Source organism: Dendropsophus ebraccatus, chromosome 5, assembly GCF_027789765.1.
Source record: "Dendropsophus ebraccatus isolate aDenEbr1 chromosome 5, aDenEbr1.pat, whole genome shotgun sequence".
Taxonomy (NCBI): Eukaryota; Metazoa; Chordata; class Amphibia; order Anura; family Hylidae; genus Dendropsophus; species Dendropsophus ebraccatus.
The window spans coordinates 10,398,021-10,418,434 of NC_091458.1; positions in this window are offsets into that span (position 1 = coordinate 10,398,021).

Consider the following 20,414-nt stretch of genomic DNA (forward strand, 5'->3'; position numbering starts at 1 on the left):
ATGGGTAGGTAGCAGATGGCCCACCTTAAAGGATTAGACAGAGGTGAGTCTTGGTCCAAGCTTAAGATCTTAGCAGGTGGCACAGATTCAGGGTCTTCAGGAGAAGAGAGAGTAGTGGGGACGGACTAGTGCACAGCATAAGGGGAGTCCCTCATGACAGGGATTGACAGGCCAGTAGCAGGTCAGATGGGGGGCAACAGGCTCAGGGTGAGCAGGTGGGGAGCACGTGCACAAGGGGGGAGGAGGAAAAGTGAGTGTGGAGAAGTAAACAGAAGAGGTGGTTGGTCAGAAGGAAGAGGGGGGAGTAGCTGAAGGAGCCGGGGTATAAAAGTTAGCCACGAGTGGGGGTAATCACCCATTGTGGTTTAGCAGACAGAAATTGTCTTACCTGTACTGCTGCGCTGTATTGCTTGCCTCATGTCTGCCGAGATTCTGATGGAGAGGCTGAGGAGGATGGCCGATGAGCGGGGCCAGGAATGGCTGCAGACCCAACTCCAAGGTCTGCTGGGGTCCGGGGAAGCGGCGCCGCCGGCTCCTTCCCCTCCGAGACGGACTAGGAGGTCACGTCCTCCTGAGCGCCTTAGCCCTGAAGTGACCCCCCGGGTCCGGCGCCGAATCGGGAGCCCCTCTAGGGACCCTCCGGGTTCTGCCGCGGGCAGGGCCGCTTCCGCCCGGCGTGCAGGATCCGGGAGGAATCCCTCTACAAGGTGGGACTCGCAGCAGAGGGGAGAAGTCCTCTCCCCTCCTTCAGATGCCGTAGCGGGTGGATCGGGGTCCGGAGCGGCTGGTGCAGCGAGGCCTGGAGGGAGAAGAGCGCCAGCTCGGCGGGGGACCACTGCGGTGAGAAGCAGCAGAGGAAGGAGGCGGGGGCCGCAGTCGGTGGCCTCTCGGTGTGGGGAGGACTGCGAACAGGGTTCCCCTGGTTCGGACGCCAGCAGCCATGGTTGGGCTCCGGATGATCGGCGCCACTCGCCAGCAGAGGTGAGGGGGCGGAGCCACGCGGGCTTTGAGCGTCGCGAGAGTGACGAAGATGAGCGACGTCATCAGCCTCAGCCGGAAGTGCCCCAGCGTCAGCCACCGGAAGCCAGCCGTCAGGTGTTGCCGGATGTTGGTCGCTGCGAGTCACCGGAAGCCAGCCGACGCAGACCGGAGGCCCAGGAGAGAGGAGAAGCCGTGCGTCTGGATCCAGGATCGGCCGCTGTTGGGCCCGCCGGTCCCAGACAGCCGGGTGAGTGTGCAGCTGTAGCAGCGCCTGCATTGGGGGCGTTGGGGAACGCGCAGCTGGGGGGTTTGGGGACATTGTTGTATGGGCTGTAGGAGTTGTTGGCTGGTTTTGGCCCGGGAGTGGGTGGGGGAGGATCACCAGTACCTGCGTGGATGGGGGTCCGGGGGATGAGTGGCAGTGTGGCTGGGCCTAGCGGGAGTGGGGCAGGTTTGGAGACGCCGGCCTCTGGTGGCGGAGGGGGGTTGGGTAGGGCCCAGGGCAGGGAAACGGAGGTGGACGGGGAGAGGGAATTCGTGAGACTGGGGGATGCGGCTCGGGGGAGGTGTATGTGTGTTTTAAGGGGCCGTTGGGGGCACACCTCAAGCCGGAAATGCAGGAGAAGATATGGCGGGGGGAATATGTTGATACCTCGAACTTTTACTAACTGGTTGCAGGCGTTCTCCATCCTGGCCAGTGTTATTGGGGAAAAGGCGCCTGGGATAGAGTGTATGGAGGCCAGGCTTGGCTCCGTTATGATGAGGGTTTCAGCCAGCGGAAGGCTTTGCGACCCAGCATTCGTTGGGATCACAAGGATATCAGCTTGTGGTTGCGGGTGACGGCGCCAGTACGCACGGGGGTGGGGTCCCAGTCCTTTCCAGGGTCCGTTGGAGGTCCTAGCCAGCCCGGACATTCAACGGCGGCTCAACGGGGGCTGTGTTTCCTCTTTAACGAGAGAAGTTGTAAGTACGGAGCTAAGTGCAAGTTCAAGCACGAGTGCTCCTTCTGCGGGGGTACCCATGGGGCGACGCGCTGTTTTAAGTAGAACAGGCAGCAAGGAGGGAGGGACGCGGTTGGAAAAGGGGGTGACGCCGGTGCGTCTGGAGGCAATGCGGGGGTTTCTAAGTAGATACCCGGATCGTGCTTCGGCTGGTTTGTTGGAAGAGGGTTTTGCGGTGGGGTTTCGTATTCCGTCTGTTGGAGTCTCGGGAGGGGGGGCAGCGGGGCGGCGTAACTTGAAATCGGCGGAGGCTCACCCGGGGGTGGTGTTGGCAAAGTTGGGGAAAGAGGTGGCTCTGGGACGGATGGCGGGTCCGTTCGGGGCACCCCCGTGTGCGGGTCTGCGGGTTTCACCTTTGGGGGTGGTGCCGAAGAAAGAACCGAACAAGTTTCGGTTGATTCATCACCTATCATACCCCAAGGGCTCCTATGTGAATGACGGGATAGACCCGGAGCTTTGCTTGGTGGTGTATACCTCGTTCGACGAGGCGTTGCGGTGGGTGCGGCTGTATGGAAGGGGGGCATTGTTAGCAAAGGTGGATGTGGAGGCAGCTTTTCGGCTGCTTCCGGTCCACCCAGATTCTATGCCACTATTGAGCTGTTTTTGGGAAGGGGCTTATTTTGTGCACCGCTGTCTGCCGATGGGATGCTCGCTGTCCTGCGCCTACTTCGAGGCGTTCAGTACGTTTTTGGAGTGGGTGGTGAGGGACGTGGCTGGCATCCGGTCGGTCATCCACTACCTGGATGATTTTTTGTGCATTGGCCCAGCGGATTCGAGGGTGTGTTCGGTTTTGTTGCTTACGTTGGAGGGGTTTTTTTTCGGACTTTGGGGTTCCCCTGGCGGTGGAAAAGTCAGAAGGTCCGGTTACGGCTTTGAACTTTCTGGGAATACGGATCGACACAGTGCGCATGGAGTTCAGCTTGCCGGAGGATAAGCTGGTAGACCTCAGGGCGGTAGTGCGGAGAGTAAAGGGGTTGCGGAAAGTGACTCTCAGGGAGTTGCAGTCCCTCCTCGGCAAGCTTAACTTTGCATGTCGGATCATGCCAATGGGGCGTGTTTTCTGTCGTCGCCTGGCCCAGGCGACGGCGGGTATCACATGCCCCCATCATTTCGTGCGGCTGCGGCGAGAGCTGAGGGACGACCTGGGGGTGTGGGAGTCGTTCCTGGCGTCGTATAACGGGACGTCGCTGATGATGGACTTGGTTGTGGAGGCGCCGGACTTGGATTTGTTTACCAATGCGGCTGGGGTTGGGGGTTTCGGGGCGTTTTTGCAGGGGAGTTGGTGTTGGGGTTTGTGGCCGGAGTCGTGGCAGAGGGCGGGGCTGGTAAGGAACCTTACGTTGCTCGAACTGTTTCCCATAGTGGTGGCGGTTACCATTTGGGGGAACAGGTTCAGGAACAAGAAAGTGCGATTTCACTGTGATAACATGAGCGTGGTTTCAGCAATTAACGGGTTGTCGGCATCGTCCCCCCCGATGGTGCGGTTGCTACAGCATCTAGTATTGCAGTGTTTGTCGTTGAACGCTTGGGTGACCGCGGTGCATGTGCCCGGTGTTTCTAACTCCATTGCTGATTCTCTCTCTCGTTCACAGTGGGATCGTTTCCGGTCACTGGTTCCGGACGCGAACGAGAGGGGGGATCCATTTCCGGAGGAATTGTGGAGGCTGCCCTTCGGTCTGCTGAGTGCCTGATTAGAGAGTCGGTAACACGGAATACATGGCGAGGTTACGAGGCGGCTTGGTCGCATTGGGTGGAGTGGCAGGATACCTGGGGGCGATTGGGGGAGGGGGAATGGGGATCTTTGTTATTGATCGGTAATTGCCGGGAGGAGGGCTGGACGGTCCCGAGGCTGAACAGGATGTTGGCGGGGGTAGCGTTTGGCTGCAAGTTGCGTGGCCTTCCTGACGTTACGAAGGCCTTTTTGGTGCGTCAGGCGGTGAGGGGTTTTCGGAGAGGTTACAGGGTGGCGGATCAGCATCGTCAGGTGTCATTTGGAGTTTTGGAATCATTGGGGGTGCAGGTAGGGTTGTTGTGTCGCTCGCTCAGTGAAGCTAGGTTGTTTAGGTTGGCGTTCTCATTGGCATTTTTTGGTGCGCTCCGCCTGGGGGAGCTGGTTAGCCCGTCGGTCAAGGTACTGGGGGGTTTACGGGGTGCGGATGTGGAGATGTTTGAGGATAGGGTGGAGTTTAGGATTCGCCGCTCTAAGACGGACCAGAGGGGTAGGGGTAAGAGAGTGGTGCTTTTTGCAGTCCCGGGGTCGCGGGTGTGCCCGTTAGCTTGTGGGGGCGTATGGGCTGGGACCTGGAGGGGAGGGGCCGTTGCTCAAGCATGACGACGGCTCCTTCTTATCCTGGTTCCAATTCATAGCAGTATTCAGGGAATGTCTAGGGGCGGCGGGATTTTGTCCGGGGGAGTATTGTGGGCATTCGTTCCGGATTGGTGCAGCAACGGAGGTGGCAAGGTGGGGCCTGAGTGAGGCGGTAGTTCGCCACATTGGGCGATGGGAATCCGAACGCTTTCGTTCCTACATCCGCTTCGGGCGGCTGGAGGGAACAGGTAGTTAGAGGATGGGGGGGGGGATGGGGGGGGAGTTGATTGTTTTGGTTACGGGGTGTTGTGCACGTTGTTGGTTATCTGTTTTGTTTCCTCCTCAGGTCCCGAGCCGCGTTTGGTGTGGATACTTGGACATTCTTTTGTATACTGGGGAGCGTTACGTGCAGCGGTGCGGCCGGACGGACGGCAACTGGGCATTTCACGTGCGGAGGCGGTGGTTCGATGGTTGGGGGAGAGAGGCATGACGTGGAGGAGAGTGCTTCCGGAATTCCATCGTTATGTAAGGTTGGATAGGGAGCCGGATGTGCTGTTACTTCATGTAGGGGGGAACGATTTAGGGGCCCGACCGATCAGGGAGCTGGTGGCCGACATGAAGTTTGACCTTCTTCGGTTATAGTCACAGTTTCCGAAGCTAGTGACGGTCTGGTCGGACATAGTGCCGCGCAAGGTGTGGCGGGGGGCCCGCTCGGTAGCGCGGATTAACAAGGCGCGAGTTAAAGTGAACAGAGCCATGGGGAGATTTATGGCGCGTAATGGGGCGGTGGCTATACGGCATATGGACTTGGAGGCGGGTGTTGGAGCATACTGGAGGCGGGATGGGGTACACCTAAACGCTGTAGGCACCGACATGTGGTCGCTGGGTGTCCGGGACGGGATTGATGTGGGGCTCCGAGTGTGGCGGGACGCCAACACCTAAGGGGTCAGGAGTTGGCGTCTGTGGCGATGGGGGTCCTCGGGGTTGGTGTGGACTTGGTCGTGGTGGGAGGGGACCTCGGAGTGGTTCCGGACTCCCGGGAAAAGGAAATACAATTATTGGGCTGGGCGGCTGTAGTTAGCCACCATTAAAAGGGGTACAGTTATACACACACAGGTGCTTAGTTGGTGCCTCTGGGTTATGTGGCCCATCGGCCAGAGGCAAATCCTGCGTGCAGTTGGGGTCAAGTTTAAATAAGCCGCCTGAGGGGATTTTTGGGGCTCCAAGGACCGCCCCGTCAAAATAAATATGTTACAGTTTTGATATGTTTTATACTTGGTGTAATAAACGGCTGCTGTGGCCATTTAATTCCAGAACGGTGTCTGTGGTTATTGGGAAGGGAAGGGGACAGAGTGGTAGAAAGGGGGGCCTTAGTAGGGCGGAAGGGCCTTGGCAACTACCCTAGTCAAGTGGGGACGGACTAGTGCGCAGCATAAGGGGAGTCCCTCATGACAGGGATTGACAGGCCAGTAGCAGGTCAGATGGGGGGCAACAGGCTCAGGGTGAGCAGGTGGGGAGCACGTGCACAAGGGGGGAGGAGGAAAAGTGAGTGTGGAGAAGTAAACAGAAGAGGTGGTTGGTCAGAAGGAAGAGGGGGGAGTAGCTGAAGGGGCCGGGGTATAAAAGTTAGCCACGAGTGGGGGTGATCACCCATTGTGGTTTAGCAGGCAGAAATCGCCCACCCACCCTCCCTTTGTTGCGGTTTTGGTTTGGAGTTCTGGGGTTTGGGTGGTGCAGCAGCGGTGGTGAGTTTGGTTGTGGCGTTCGTCATGGCAGCTGTGTGGCGGTGGAGGTCCTCGGGGTTGGTGTGGACTTGGTCGTGGTGGGAGGGGACCTCGGAGTGGTTCTGGACTCCCGGGAAAAGGAAATACAATTATTGGGCTGGGCGGCTGTAGTTATACAGTTATACACACACAGGTGCTTAGTTGGTGCCTCTGGGTTATGTGGCCCATCGGCCAGAGGCAAATCCTGCGTGCAGTTGGGGTCAAGTTTAAATAAGCCGCCTGAGGGGATTTTTGGGGCTCCAAGGACCGCCCCGTCAAAATAAATATGTTACAGTTTTGATATGTTTTATACTTGGTGTAATAAACGGCTGCTGTGGCCATTTAATTCCAGAACGGTGTCTGTGGTTATTGGGAAGGGAAGGGGACAGAGTGGTAGAAAGGGGGGCCTTAGTAGGGCGGAAGGGCCTTGGCAACTACCCTAGTCATGAGAGGTCAGACACGTTACCACGGGACATCAGGCTGACATTTCTCTAGGGAAAACTTTTGTATACCTTAGGCACCAAGGACATTGAGGGAAGCTGCCTTAGATAGCTGGTGCAAATAGAAGTGGGACAGGTTTGGAGTGTGTGCCCTGTCTCTTTAAAAAAAGATATGAGAACACACATGTGGTGAGATGAGAGGAGAGGGGCACAGATATCAACCTGGTGGCAGTAAATGGCGGGAGTGACTATGCACATGCTGGGACTGACCACTGGTGTATGCAGTCAGTGTGCAGTCTTGTTGACCCTTACATACAGCACATCCGTGCAGGCTGTGGACACCATAATAGTTCCAGTCTGTATGTAATATATACAAAAAATATCATAAAACTCCATCCTACTCCTTTCATTTGCGCTGTAGCCCGCTGGGCACGACTGTGGAATGGGAGAACATTTTGCTCCTTTCTCCTTGGTGCCTCAGAGCTTTCTATTAATATCCATAGAACAGAAGGTTATATACTTTGTATATACATAAGGGGATACTTTTTTTTCCTGTTAAAGGCTCCTGCATCAGAAACCCTGTCAATGAGCTGGAACTGCATCAATTCGAAGAACAAAGGGGCCAAAGTGCATCAGAAAGCAAATAAACCCTTTGGATAATTTTTCCCAATTGGCTAAATTTCCACCCAATCTCCATACAACTCATGACCATTGAGACACCTCCGAGCAGCACTGGACTAGTTTATACTTTGTTTCTGTTTATCATCCATCTAGTTTCTGACTCCCATCTTCACCATCCTTTTGTGCCTTCTGATCATCATTTGGCCTTTATCCTCTATTGGTCAGTTTTTATTCTTGTAATTTGTTTCCTGCATCTTCTAATTCTTTGTCTTCTGTTCTACTGTAAGTCCCGGGGGTATCTAAGAAATGGGAGACTCTGTTAGGACCTGGGAAATGCAACTGCTGTAGATGAATCCCAGTTGTGATCGCCATCTTGTGTTATACTTTTGGTTTGGTGATCACTAATGTCCTCTACCATGACTTTAGCTGCTGTTGGGTTACGTAAGGCCCACCCGAGAAGAGGGTTCTCTGCTAAGGGCACATCCATTACAATTACAATCCTTTTTGTTATCATTCTACACACAGGACAGATTAGCAATAAGATCTTAAAGGTTATATGGAAATCATGGAATAAGATATAGAATCTAGTGGAAAAGTCATCTCCAAATGAGGTTGTCTTCTTCTGGACCTTTTGACCCCATTATTGTGGCAGAGCTTGGAGCCATTGGAGGATTCTCTACTTTGCTGGACCAGTCTGACCCTGTTATTAAAAAAAAAAAAAATTGCTGAAACTACTCTGTGTCTATGTTATTCACTGATGACTTTACAATCCCATTTGTGTTGATTTCACGTAATGAGTTTCGTTAACCAGAAAGCCGAGCGTAGAGTATATACACTTCTCTAATTACAACGGAGGAGCGACCTCAAAGTGACCTTCATTGATTTTCCTAAGAGATAGCTTGGAAAGAAGAGAGAGTATTAGTGCCGGGAGAAGACTGCGCTCTCATGAGGGTCAGGACAATTAAGAATTAACCCGTCAACTTCTTTGACGCTGAGATTATTCTGTCATTGCCGTTGATGGACGTGTCAGCACAACGCGGACATGCACAGAATATATGGAAAAGTAACTGGCTCTTAGTTACTCAACCAAACTACAGAACAAATTGAATTGGATTTGATTGATAAACCCCCTTTGATTCCAGACGACTTTGTTATAAAAGAAGAAAAAAATTGTCACTGGGTTAGATGTCAATTTGTCATTTTGTCATCCTCATTCAATGCAGTTTTCTATAGCGGGTAAAGAGACGAGTTTACGGCTCGAAGAACACATGGAAGGAGGTGAATCTGCCCATTACTGGCCGGCCTGCCGAAATACCTCCAACACTAGTGTTGAGTCGCCAGTTTGGGTTCAACAACATTCTCCCAACCTGAGCGCTCAGCATTTGACCCCAGGCATCTAGAGAAGTTAGATGCCACCCTAGGGAGTCCAGAAAAGATTGGAAACAACCATAAGATGGCAGTCATAGGGTGGCATCTAACTTCTCCAGATGCCAGGAGTCAAAAGCTGAGCGCTCAGGTTTGGAGAATGTTGCTGAACTCCAACTGTTTGGCAACTCAGCTCAACACTATCCAAGGCTAGACAAATCTAACCTGCTGATAGCTCCCTACTTGGAACAGGGTTATGAGGATGAAGGTATGTCTGTTACCTTTATCCTCAGTGCCACTTCTGTGCTGTTACTTGTGCCCGGTAAGACATTAGGAGCACTGGGGGCATGACTAGCACCCCTCCGAGCACTGATCCGACCAGCCCCTGGGCTCCCCCCTCCATAGATAATCATTAGATAGGAAGGGCCAGCCGAGGGACTAGCACCATCCCTGGCCAGCTCATCCCCCCTAATAATTATCAATGGAGGGAGACCAGTTGGGGGCAGATCGCCACATGGGGGGGTGGAGCTACGGCTCCACAACCAACCAGCCTCCTCTGATGATTATTAATTGAGGGGGCTGGCCCAGGGGCAGGCCGGATTGGTGCTTGGAGGGGTGGTTGCCGTGCCCCCAGAACTCCTTATGGCTTACAGGCACAGCTAACAGCACAAGAACGGTGCTGAGGATGAAGGTAACACACATACCTTCATCCTCAGTACCCTGTGCCAACTAGGGAGCTATCAGCAGGTTATATTCATCTAACCTGCAGACTGTTCCCCTTTAAATCCCATGTAGTCTCACCTAATGGAAACGACACAGAACTTGGGGAACCATAGAGGTAAATGGCGTCAATATGTCAGTGTATTAATTAACCCTAAATTCTCGTCAAATCCCAATCTCATTTTCCTCTTTTTTCCCCTCTTATTTTCTTAGACCGTTTGTTGTTTTCTATCTGCATAAAACAGATGATTATGAAGCGATAGATAAATTATTGCCGGCTGTGATTTATCTGATGGATGCTGCCGCGACGCTCCAGCTCCGCCTTGACCGAACCGTGAACACGAATGATTAATAGAAGACGCGCAATCAAAACTGCCTTTGGCTTGTGGCGTTCTCAGGTGAACATAAATCAGCTGCTTTCTTCCAATTTAATTTCAGACGCTGGTAAGAATAATGTTCGGCACTTTGTGTCGTCGAGCTTTTCCGCGTCAGATTACCCTTTGATTCACAGTTTGGGTGATTACCTGTCACCGCGCCGATGGCGGATAGAGACTCAAGCGCCGCTAAAAGTCTTAATTAGGTTTTTTCGCAGGTGGAAGGAAGCGATATTAAGTCAACGTTTTATTTTCCCGCATAAACTTCTCTACGTTATAAAGTCGGGATCGGAGAGCTGTCCATAAATACGGAAACCATAACCGTAAGAAAAATGGTGACGCAATCCTTATCTTCGTTACATTCCGTTTAGTGGGTAGAATAATAGAGACCACCATTATAGGGGTTGTCCCATGATGAAATCTACATCTAAGGCTAAGTTCACACTACGATATTTCGATCTGTTTTTCCATTGACTTCCATTCTAAGAAAACGGAACAAAACAATCCACTTCTTTAACGTACACAAAAACATTGTCGATCCTGATCAAAATGGATGCACACAAATGCCTCAGTTTTTTAATCCGTTTTTTTGCAAAAGAGGATTAAAAAAACATAGTGTGAACCCAGCCTGAGTGTCTAATCAATGAACAGATATTTATAAGTAACATTTTACTGCCTATCCAATGGTCCAACAGAATTCTGTAACAGACTTCCTGTTCCTGTATACTCTAGGCGGGAGTTCAGCCAACCCTCCCTCCCACTAAACTTTTTTGGTAATAACTAGAAATAGATGCAACTGGAGCATGCTCAAGTCCGATTGTTTGGCATTTAAATACCAGTGGCTGAAAAAGTTGGATGCAGCCTTAGGGAGCCTGGGAAAATATGGGTACAGCTTATGGCCTATGACCGTACTCATGTTTTCCAGGACTCCTTTGGGCTGCATCCAACTTCTTCAGCCACCAGTATTCAAATGCTGAATGATTAGCATGCTTAGGGTGTGCTCATCTCTAGTTATAACCCCTTCCGAGATAGAATTGGCTGAATTCCCGGCTGGAGTGTACAGGAACAGGAAGACTGTTACAGGATGTACACCAGACAGGACATCTTGCCTTGGGGGGTCAGTCCTGGTCACAAAATACAGACATAGTAGACAATGTAATTAGTGCTTACCCCTCTTGGCTTGGGCTAGTTAATGGTCAGAATCTGAACACTCAAAAAATTTTATGAAAACTCTAGGATTATAACAAATTGGCTGCTTTCATCTAAAAACAGCGCCACCCCTGTCTTCAGTTTATGTCCGGTATGGCGGCTTACATAAAATAACTTCAGTGCAGCTGAACTGCAATGCTGAACCCAGATGTAGCTCTGTTTCTAGAAGAAAGCAGCCATGTTTTTTTATAACCATGGACACCCTCTATAATGTCTCTTCCTGTTGATGATGAACTTATTCCAGGGGCAGGAGGCAAGAACCCCACACCCTGCATTAGCAATATCATTTATTCATCAAGGTGAAGGAAGTGGAGTATCTCATCTGTATGGACTATTAGTGCCAAACAGTGGCGTAGCGATAGGTGTCGCAGAGGATGCTGGGCCCGGATGCTAGGGGGCGGACACTAGCTGGGCCGCCTCATCACCTCGTATCACTCTCCAGTTCTCCTGAATCACCTAATAATGGCAGCCGGTTTTGGAGAACAGCAGTGAGTCTGCAGGCTCTACTCTCCTATCCAGTTGTATCAGCAATCACTAATATAACTGAATAGCCGGTTTGTGGCAGGAGACAAAGAGCCCTATGCTCCCTCTCCTGCCCTTCAGCATTTATATTCTGTGTAATGAGGAGCAGAGGGATTAGCTCCACCCCCATACTCAGCAGCCAGACCTGAGCAGAGGAGCCCAGAGCCCCAGAGAAGGGCAGGAACCTGGAGAGGTAAGATTATCTTTAGAACTACAACCCCCATCATGCCCTGCTGACAGTTTGTGATGGGAGTTGCACCTTTTCAGCCTGTGGCTCCCCAAGTTAAAGAACTAAAACACAGTGACACAGGGGACACAGTGGCACAGTACATGAGGGGACACAGTGGCCCAGTAAATAAAGGGACACAGTGACACAGTACATGAGGGGACACAGTGGCGCAGTACATGAGGGGGGACAGTGACACAGTACATGAGGGGACACAGTGGCCCAGTAAATAAAGGGACACAGTGACACAGTACATGAGGGGACACAGTGGCACAGTACATGAGGGGACACAGTGGCCCAGTACATGAGGGGACACAGTGGCACAGTACATGAGGGGACACAGTGGCACAGTAAATAAAGGGACACAGTGACACAGTACATGAGGGGACACAGTGTCCCAGTACATGAGGGGACACAGTGGCCCAGTAAATAAAGGGACACAGTGGCACAGTACATGAGGGGACACAGTGGCACAGTACATGATGGGACATAGTGGCGCAGTACATGAGGGGACACAGTGGCACAGTACATGAGGGGACACAGTGGCACAGTAAATAAAGGGACACGGTACATGAGGGGACACAGTGTCCCAGTACATGAGGGGACACAGTGGCACAGTACATTAGAGTCACTGGATATCATTTTTTTTTTTGCCCCTGACTGCACCTGATTGGGTAGGAAATGGGGAGTGAAGGTGGGCACCAAGCTAAATTCAACCTTTAGCTACACCCCTGGTGCCAAATGCCATAAATATAGGTCATTTTGATAAAACAGGCTCAGGAGTTACATTCTAGTGAACACCGCAGGAGCCCAGCTGTGACCGACTAGTAAAAACACAAAAAACAGTGGAAGAAAATCCATTTATGTACATCTCGACAATTAAAAATACAACTTAAAAAAAACTTTTTAAAAATCGAGGAAAAAAAAGAAGCCGTAATACAGCTGGATGGATGAGTTTTAAAAAGGCAAAAAAAACGTTGAGATTACAGTTGGCTTTGTTTTTAATGGGTTAATGCAGAGAATAAAGTCTCACTGGAAGGCGTCTTGCAGATAAGGCAGATGGAGGAGATACGGCGACATCTCCCCACTCTACACTCTCATCTGATCTCCAGCAAAACACAGGATATAGATCTCAATATCTCCAGGGAGAACAGGCAAACTTCCACAAAGTTCTCAAGATAAGGTTCAGAACTTTTTGTAAGGCCCCCCCCCCTTCACTTTATATAATATTCTATTACAGATCCCATCTCACTTCTGCTTTACTCTTAATATTCGTCATTACTAAGAATATCTGAATGCCCCATTATCCGACTATTACATGTTTAACTATTCATGTCTTTGTCCTACATTAAAGATGACTTTATAAAAAGCTGAAAAAATGGGCTGCCTAAATATACGTGTATTAATATGTAAATGTAATAAAAGAGAAGCTGAGGAAGAATGAGGATAAAAATAACAAGAACGTTATATGACTTAGGATACTTACAATGGTGGGGCTCTTAAAGGGGTATTCTGCTCAGGTAAAATGCATGTGGAATCAACCCCCTTCTGGAGACTAACAATTTCTTCCCTACTTGTTATTATTTATTCAGTCTCCTTCCCCCAGTTCTGAGCTGCTGCTTTCTGGTGAAGACACAGAAAACTGTGTGTAAGCTGTTTAGTCTGTCTTCGCTCCTTCGCTCCCGTTCTGTCCCGTGGATAACTCGTCCGTCGATTGACCGGAAAACCTCTTTGATTCTAACTGCTTTATAAGTATTTCAGAAAATCTGACAAATCCGGAATGTGACTTGTTCTTTCTTGCACCTTTTATAATAAGTTTCCGATTAATTGATATATGAAATAAAGACCCATAAGAAGGAATGAATGAAAAATCATGAACAAGGTAGAAATTAGGGGTCACCCGGCGTTCAGAGTAAAAAGAGAGTTTGGCTGTGTTGGAGATAAAAGGAAAGAAGGCGGAAGCCACCGGCAAGGAGAAGCTCACCATCCATTTAGAGACACCGTTAGTGATGAAGTATAATGTCTTTAATCCGAACCTGTAGGTCTGACGTCCCCCCCCGGGACTGGTGTCCTTCAAGAACAGGCAGGATAACATATTATCCTCGATCACAGATTGGAGCCGATGTTTCAGGTTCCAAATCAAAACATTGAGTCAGTGAGGAGTAAAAGCTCCAAAAATGCCCACCAACAAGTGAGGACCACCAGATGCCGGAACGTGTTCCCATGTATGCAGAACTGCCAACTGTAGTGTCTTGGCTCCGTATACACAAATGGTTTGGGCCCATTGAGTTTTCTCACACATTTTCCACCTTGGATCTCTTTTTCCATCATAATAATTGAGTTATCCCCATTCCCGCACACAGTGCCCCATGGACTGTAGAGTACACACCATATATTTGATGAGTGGTCGAAGAATAGGACACAGAGGACTGGTTGGGGTTTTTATGGAACAGGGAGGTATGTACGGTATAGATGGCTACAACATGGCAATTAGGAGCTGGCTATTGAGGGTGGTCCCGTAGTCGAACCTGGTTCTTTACAACTTGCTACCTGTGCTGCACCAATGGTGGACGTGCATATATGGTTATACATGGTTATGAACAATTGATAGTGAAAAATAAAAATGACTACCATTTTACTGTTGAAGAGTCTGTGCAACTCCTGTACATAGCTGGATAATCAGCTGCTAGATAGATGATACAGCACACCACTCCTGGCTGATGTTGCACTGCTGCTCGTGATCTGGGAACTGACACCACAAATATTTACATTGACCATAAAAGGATTGTTTGAGCAGCCGGCCACCCGATTTGTCATGTAATGCGGCCTGTGGATGACAAATCGGTAGGTGTAAAAGGACCTTTAAAGTATTGAAATGTTAGAGACACCAGTATGCATGGTAAGAGGAGAACTTGTACACAGCAAAGCAAGTTATATCAAAGAGTGCAAAGATGCAGAAGAATACCTATCGTAGAGTATAAGGATGATTACACTGGTTGTATAGGAGTGTAAAGTAGAAGGAGAATACCCATAGTAGAGTGTAAGGATAAATACACCGGTTGTATAGGAGTGATAAAGTAGGAGGAAAATACCTATAGTAGAGTGTAAGGATGATTACACTGGTTGTATCGGAGTGTAAAGATATAGGAGAATTTCCATAGTAAAGTGTAAGGATGATTACACTGGTTGTATAGGAGTGTAAAGTAGCAGGAGAGAACCCATAGTAGAGTGTAAGGATGATTACACTGGTTATATAGGAGTGTAAAGTAGGAGAGGACCCCAGCAGAGTCTGCATGAAGAATGAGGCCGGTACCGGGTTACAAGCTGTATAACAAGGTTTCTAGAGTATAAATAAAGGAAAAAGAATTTAATCTTAGAATTTTTTATTTATTTATTTTGCAAATAACAATGTAACAATTCAGACGTGTAACTATTCTGTTTTACTTTATCCTTGGTGTCTGATGTGATGGCGCGGTCCTGATGAGAGAAGGTGGGGGGTGATGTCCTTGGTGGATAATCCGCCTCTGTCTCTCGGGATGATGGTATGTCTTGTAGATGAATAGATTACCATACACATGTCGGGGCACTGACACCATTCCAGGGTAATGGACAAATAAAACAAGACACCTTTGTTATGGACGTGATCGCCTCCGGCCCGGCTGACGTCTTGTAACTGGAAAGTAATTGCCTTTGTTCTGATTGATTAAATGTTGTTGATTTGACTTTTCCTGAATCCTGAGCAGCGTCTTCCTCGTCTCCTTTTATTGATCATTCCTTAAAGTGCAATCTCAGTATGGAGGCTGAAGCTGAGCTATGGAGACTATGAAGAGTAGTGGGAGGCTGGAGCTGAGCTATGGAGACTATGAAGAGTAGGAGGAGGATGAAGCTGAGCTTTGGAGACTATGAAGAGTAGTGGGAGGATGAAGATGAGCTATGGAGACTATGAAGAGTAGTGGGAGGCTGGAGCTGAGCTATGGAGACTATGAAGAGTAGTGGGAGGCTGGAGCTGAGCTATGGAGACTATGAAGAGTAGGAGGAGGCTGGAGCTGAGCTATGGAGACTATGAAGAGTAGTGGGAGGCTGGAGCTGAGCTATGGAGACTATGAAGAGTAGTGGGAGGATGAAGCTGAGCTATGGAGACTATGAAGAGTAGTGGGAGGCTGAAGCTGAGCTATGGAGACTATGAAGAGTAGTGGGAGGATGAAGCTAGGCTATGGAGACTATGAAGAGTAGTGGGAGGCTGAAGCTAAGCTATGGAGACTATGAAGAGTAGTGGGAGGCTGGAGCTGAGCTATGGAGACTATGAAGAGTAGGAGGAGGATGGAGCTGAGCTATGGAGACTATGAAGAGTAGTGGGAGGATGAAGCTGAGCTATGGAGACTATGAAGAGTAGTGGGAGGATGAAGCTGAGCTATGGAGACTATGAAGAGTAGTGGGAGGAGGATGAAGCTGAGCTATGGAGACTATGAAGAGTAGGAGGAGGCTGGAGCTGAGCTATGGAGACTATGAATAGTAGTGGGAGGAGGAAGTTGATCTATGGAGACTATGAAGAGTAGTGGGAGGAGGAAGCTGAGCTATGGAGACTATGAAGAGTAGTGGGAGGCTGAAGCTAAGCTATGGAGACTATGAAGAGTAATAGGAGGCTGGAGCTGAGCTATGGAGACTATGAAGAGTAATAGGAGGATGAAGCTGAGCTATGGAGATTATAAAGAGTAGTGGGAGGATAAGGCTAAGCTATGGAGACTATGAAGAGTAGTAGGAGGCTGAAGCTGAGCTATGGAGACTATGAAGAGTAGTGGGAGGCTGGCGCTGAGGTATGGAGACTATGAAGAGTAGTGGGAGGCTGGCGCTGAGGTATGGAGACTATGAAGAGTAGTGGGAGGCTGGAGCTGAGCTATGGAGACTATGAAGAGTAGTGGGAGGATCCTGCTTATCCTGATGTATTGCAATGGTTTTGTCCCCATATCTGTCTTGACTAGAGATGAGTGAACCTGGAGCATGCTGGAGTCCATCCGAACCCAAACTTTCGGCATTTGATTAGCGGTGGCTGCTGAAGTTGGATAAAGCCCTAAGGCTATGTGGAAAACATGGATATAGTCATTGGCTGTATCCATGTTTTCCAGACAACCTTAGAGCTTTATCCAAGTTCAGCAGCCCCAGCTAATGAAATACTAAACGTTCGGGTTTGGCATCTCTAGTGTTGACCTCTTTGGTCATATCCCGAGACCCTATAGGTACGGGAACACCCAGGCATTGTAGCCTCTGTACTTCAGGCCTCATAGTCGGACCAGTCATCGATCTAAACTGGAAGAAAAGCAATAATAAGGTTTGTCAACCTTTTGAGGTTTTACAGATCAGGTATGGACACGCCTTATTGTTTTATCTACCATTACCCCCATACTCAGCCAAACATTTATGTGTTCCCTATGGGGGTATACCACAACCTTGGCTTTGCCCTCCAAGAACATAAGAGCTGGGCAGAGAAAATCCATCACATCCGAACCTTGTCTCCACCAACATCATCTGTTGGAGTCGGGAGGTCCCAATACACCTTATACTGATAGCTGAACCTGCAACCTTTATAATAAAGCGCTGAGCACCTTTAAAGGGATTTTCTAGAACTTAACGCGATAGCCTCTTCTTAGAAACTCCAGTCAGTCAGACCCCAATTCCCTCCGTGAACATATGTTACATAGTCATAGCGCCCCATATACATGTGTGACTGTTCCTGGTATTGCAGCTCAGTCCTATAGGAATGGCCTGCATTACCAGACACAGCCTGTACAGATAAGCTGCTGCACCCTCCTACAACTCTAATCTTGCTCTCAGCGTGTAAGCTTACATATCTTGCTGTAATGCACGTCTATTCTGGGAAGTCTTGGAAAGTCTGCTTAAAGCGGCACTATCAGCAGGTTCAGCCCAATGAACCTGCTAATATGCCGCAGTAGATCTTTACCTGTAGAGAGCAGGGCTGGTACTAAATCTTCTCTTCTGCCCCGCATTGGCATGATAGCCCCCAATTGCCCCTATGCTAATGAGGGGCTTCGGAGGAATTTGGGGCGTCAGCCTAAGTGCTGAGCACCAGCGTGGCCCGCCCAGTCCAACTCCCCCAATGCCGCCCCCCTCCTGTGCCGCTCGCTATGCATATATGACTATGCATAGTGGCCGTCACACAAGCATCGGGTGTTGGAGAGTCCACTTGGTCCTCACTACTATTCCAGTAACATCCGAAGGATCATTACCATGTAAATGTTTGTGAAGCCGGGATGTTAGAGAACTGCAGCCTCATCTTATCTCACTGTTTGATTTGTCTGAAACAAATCCTTGGAATTAGAGACTCGGCATTAAGCAGAAAATAAGCAAACATACAATTCATTATAAGATGTGTGAGAGAGTGCCAAGAGGGGAGAGAGCTCAGTGCCAAGAGGAGAGAGAGAGAGAGAGAGAGAGAGAGAGAGGAGAGAGCTCAGTGTCAGAAGGATAGAGAGAGAGCTCAGTGTCAGGAGGATAGAGAGCTCAGTGTCAGGAGGATAGAGAGCTCAGTGCCAGGAGGATAGAGAGCTCAGTGCCAGGAGGATAGAGAGCTCAGTGTCAGGAGGATAGAGAGCTCAGTGCCAGGAGGATAGAGAGCTCAGTGTCAGGAGGATAGAGAGAGCTCAGTGCCAGGAGGATAGAGAGCTCAGTGCCAGGAGGATAGAGAGCTCAGTGTCAGGAGGATAGAGAGCTTAGTGTCAGGAGGATAGAGAGAGCTCAGTGCCAGGAGGATAGAGAGCTCAGTGTCAGGAGGATAGAGAGCTTAGTGTCAGGAGGAGAGAGAGCTCAGTGTCAGGAGGATAGAGAGCTCAGTGCCAGGAGGATAGAGAGCTCAGTGTCAGGAGGATAGAGAGCTCAGTGTCAGGAGGAGAGAGAGCTCAGTGCCAGGAGGAGAGAAAGAGAGCTCAGTGTCAGGAGGAGAGAAAGAGAGCTCAGTGTCAGGAGGAGAGAGAGCTCAGTGCCAGGAGGAGAGAAAGAGAGCTCAGTGTCAGGAGGATAGAGAGCTCAGTGCAAGGAGGATAAAGAGCTCATCGTCAGGAGGATAGAGAGCTCAATGTCAGGAGAATAGACAGCTCAGTGCCAGGAGGATAGAGAGCTCAGTGTCAGGAGGATAGAGAGCTCAGTGTCAGGAGGAGAGAGAGAGCTCAATGCCAGGAGGATAGAGAGCTCAATGCCAGGAAGACGGCACAAAGCCATTCACAAGAGAAGCCTTATTTTATATTCATGTGTCACAGGGACAATACAGCACTGAGATCTCTGGACTGGTGTATATGGCGAAGGATTATTCCGCTATCGGATCGGAGGGGACTCTCAGCACCCCCCTTCCCCAATCACTTTAAGGGGCCGCATACTAAGAATATACTGTATTGCTTTACACTGTTTATTATTTGATACCAGGTACAAGCTCATTAAAGGGGTTTTCCAGGCTTAGAAAAACATGGCTGCTTTCTACCAGAAACAGCACCACCCGGTTCCATTGAAATATAAAGTGTTATACCACACACAGCCTGAAGTGGTGGTACTATGCAACAACGTACCTGTATTTATTTTCTTATCCTGGATGATTTTCTCTGTGCTGCCACCACTGGTGGAATACTCTGTAAATATGTAAAAGTAGGTCACATGACCTTCCCTCAGACAGGCCTCTAATAAGTTCTGTGGGAGGAGCTCCCAGTATAACCTTCTCTCTCTAGGGCGCTGGATCAAAGCGGTTTGGTCAGACCCCGGCCCTGGGCGGGTGGTCGTAGGTTGGAGGAACATGCCCTGTTAATGTGTGGGAGGTGCAGGTAAGGATGGTGCCAGCAGCCACTATTACCATGGAGACAGGCCTCCCTGCCCCATGGGCCCCATAGCAGTTGCATGATCTGCCCCCATGGTAGCTATGCCACTGGATATAACTTGTAATTTATTGATTTAAATCTCTGCTGAGTCCAGTGAGCAGTCAAACTGTAGGACCGCCCACTGGACTCCTAAGCATAGAAGCAGAAATTCAATACACATTTACACAAAATGTGTTTCCAAGAGTGAGCTCAGCGTCTCCTGCCCTATAGCACCTCGTTGGTCGATGGGGCAGACTTTTTCCTGGTACTTGGGTCGCTATTCCCAGTCTATACTATAGTCTATAGCCCATAGTCCCGTGGGCTCTCCTGTGACCTTTGTCTTCTCTCTCTGACCTTGGCCTATAAGTCTATAGTCTCAGCCTATGATTAGTCACCTTATGAGATTAGCTCAGAGTCAATATCTGTAGGTTGTGTTTCCAGAAGACGTAGGGACGGCCTCCTGGGAAATCTGTAATCCTCAGGTCAGCCCAGACTCGGGGAGGCCACTTGGTTTTCTGGAAATGAGGCAGGCAATGGCAGCATCAGCCGCCCCCAGGAAGGCCGCCAGCTCGGCCACTGACAGCTCATGATGCATGGACATCAGTAAAATTACTATTTGTTTTATACCATGGCAGCAGTATCATAGATTTTCCAGGATAGGGAACCCAAAGGACTTATTTATACCGGTTTATATAGAGCTCTATAAAGGACTGTTCAATACTCATTGGCATCTGTTACACTGGTGCGTCTAACAGCACACCATGTGGTCTAAGGTGGAATTACAGGCAAAGCACTTAAAAGGGATTCTGTCAGCAGATTTGAGCCATGAGATGTCTTCAGAAAATTGCTGTTTAATGGCTCTGTGCTGCCACCTCTGTCCATGTCAGGAACTGTCCAGAGCAGCAGGGAATTTCTATGGGGATTTGCTGCTGCTCTGGACAGTTCCTGACATGGACAGAGGTGGCAGCAGAGAGCACTGTGTCAGACTGGAGAGAATACACCACTTCCTGCAGGACATACAGAAACTTATA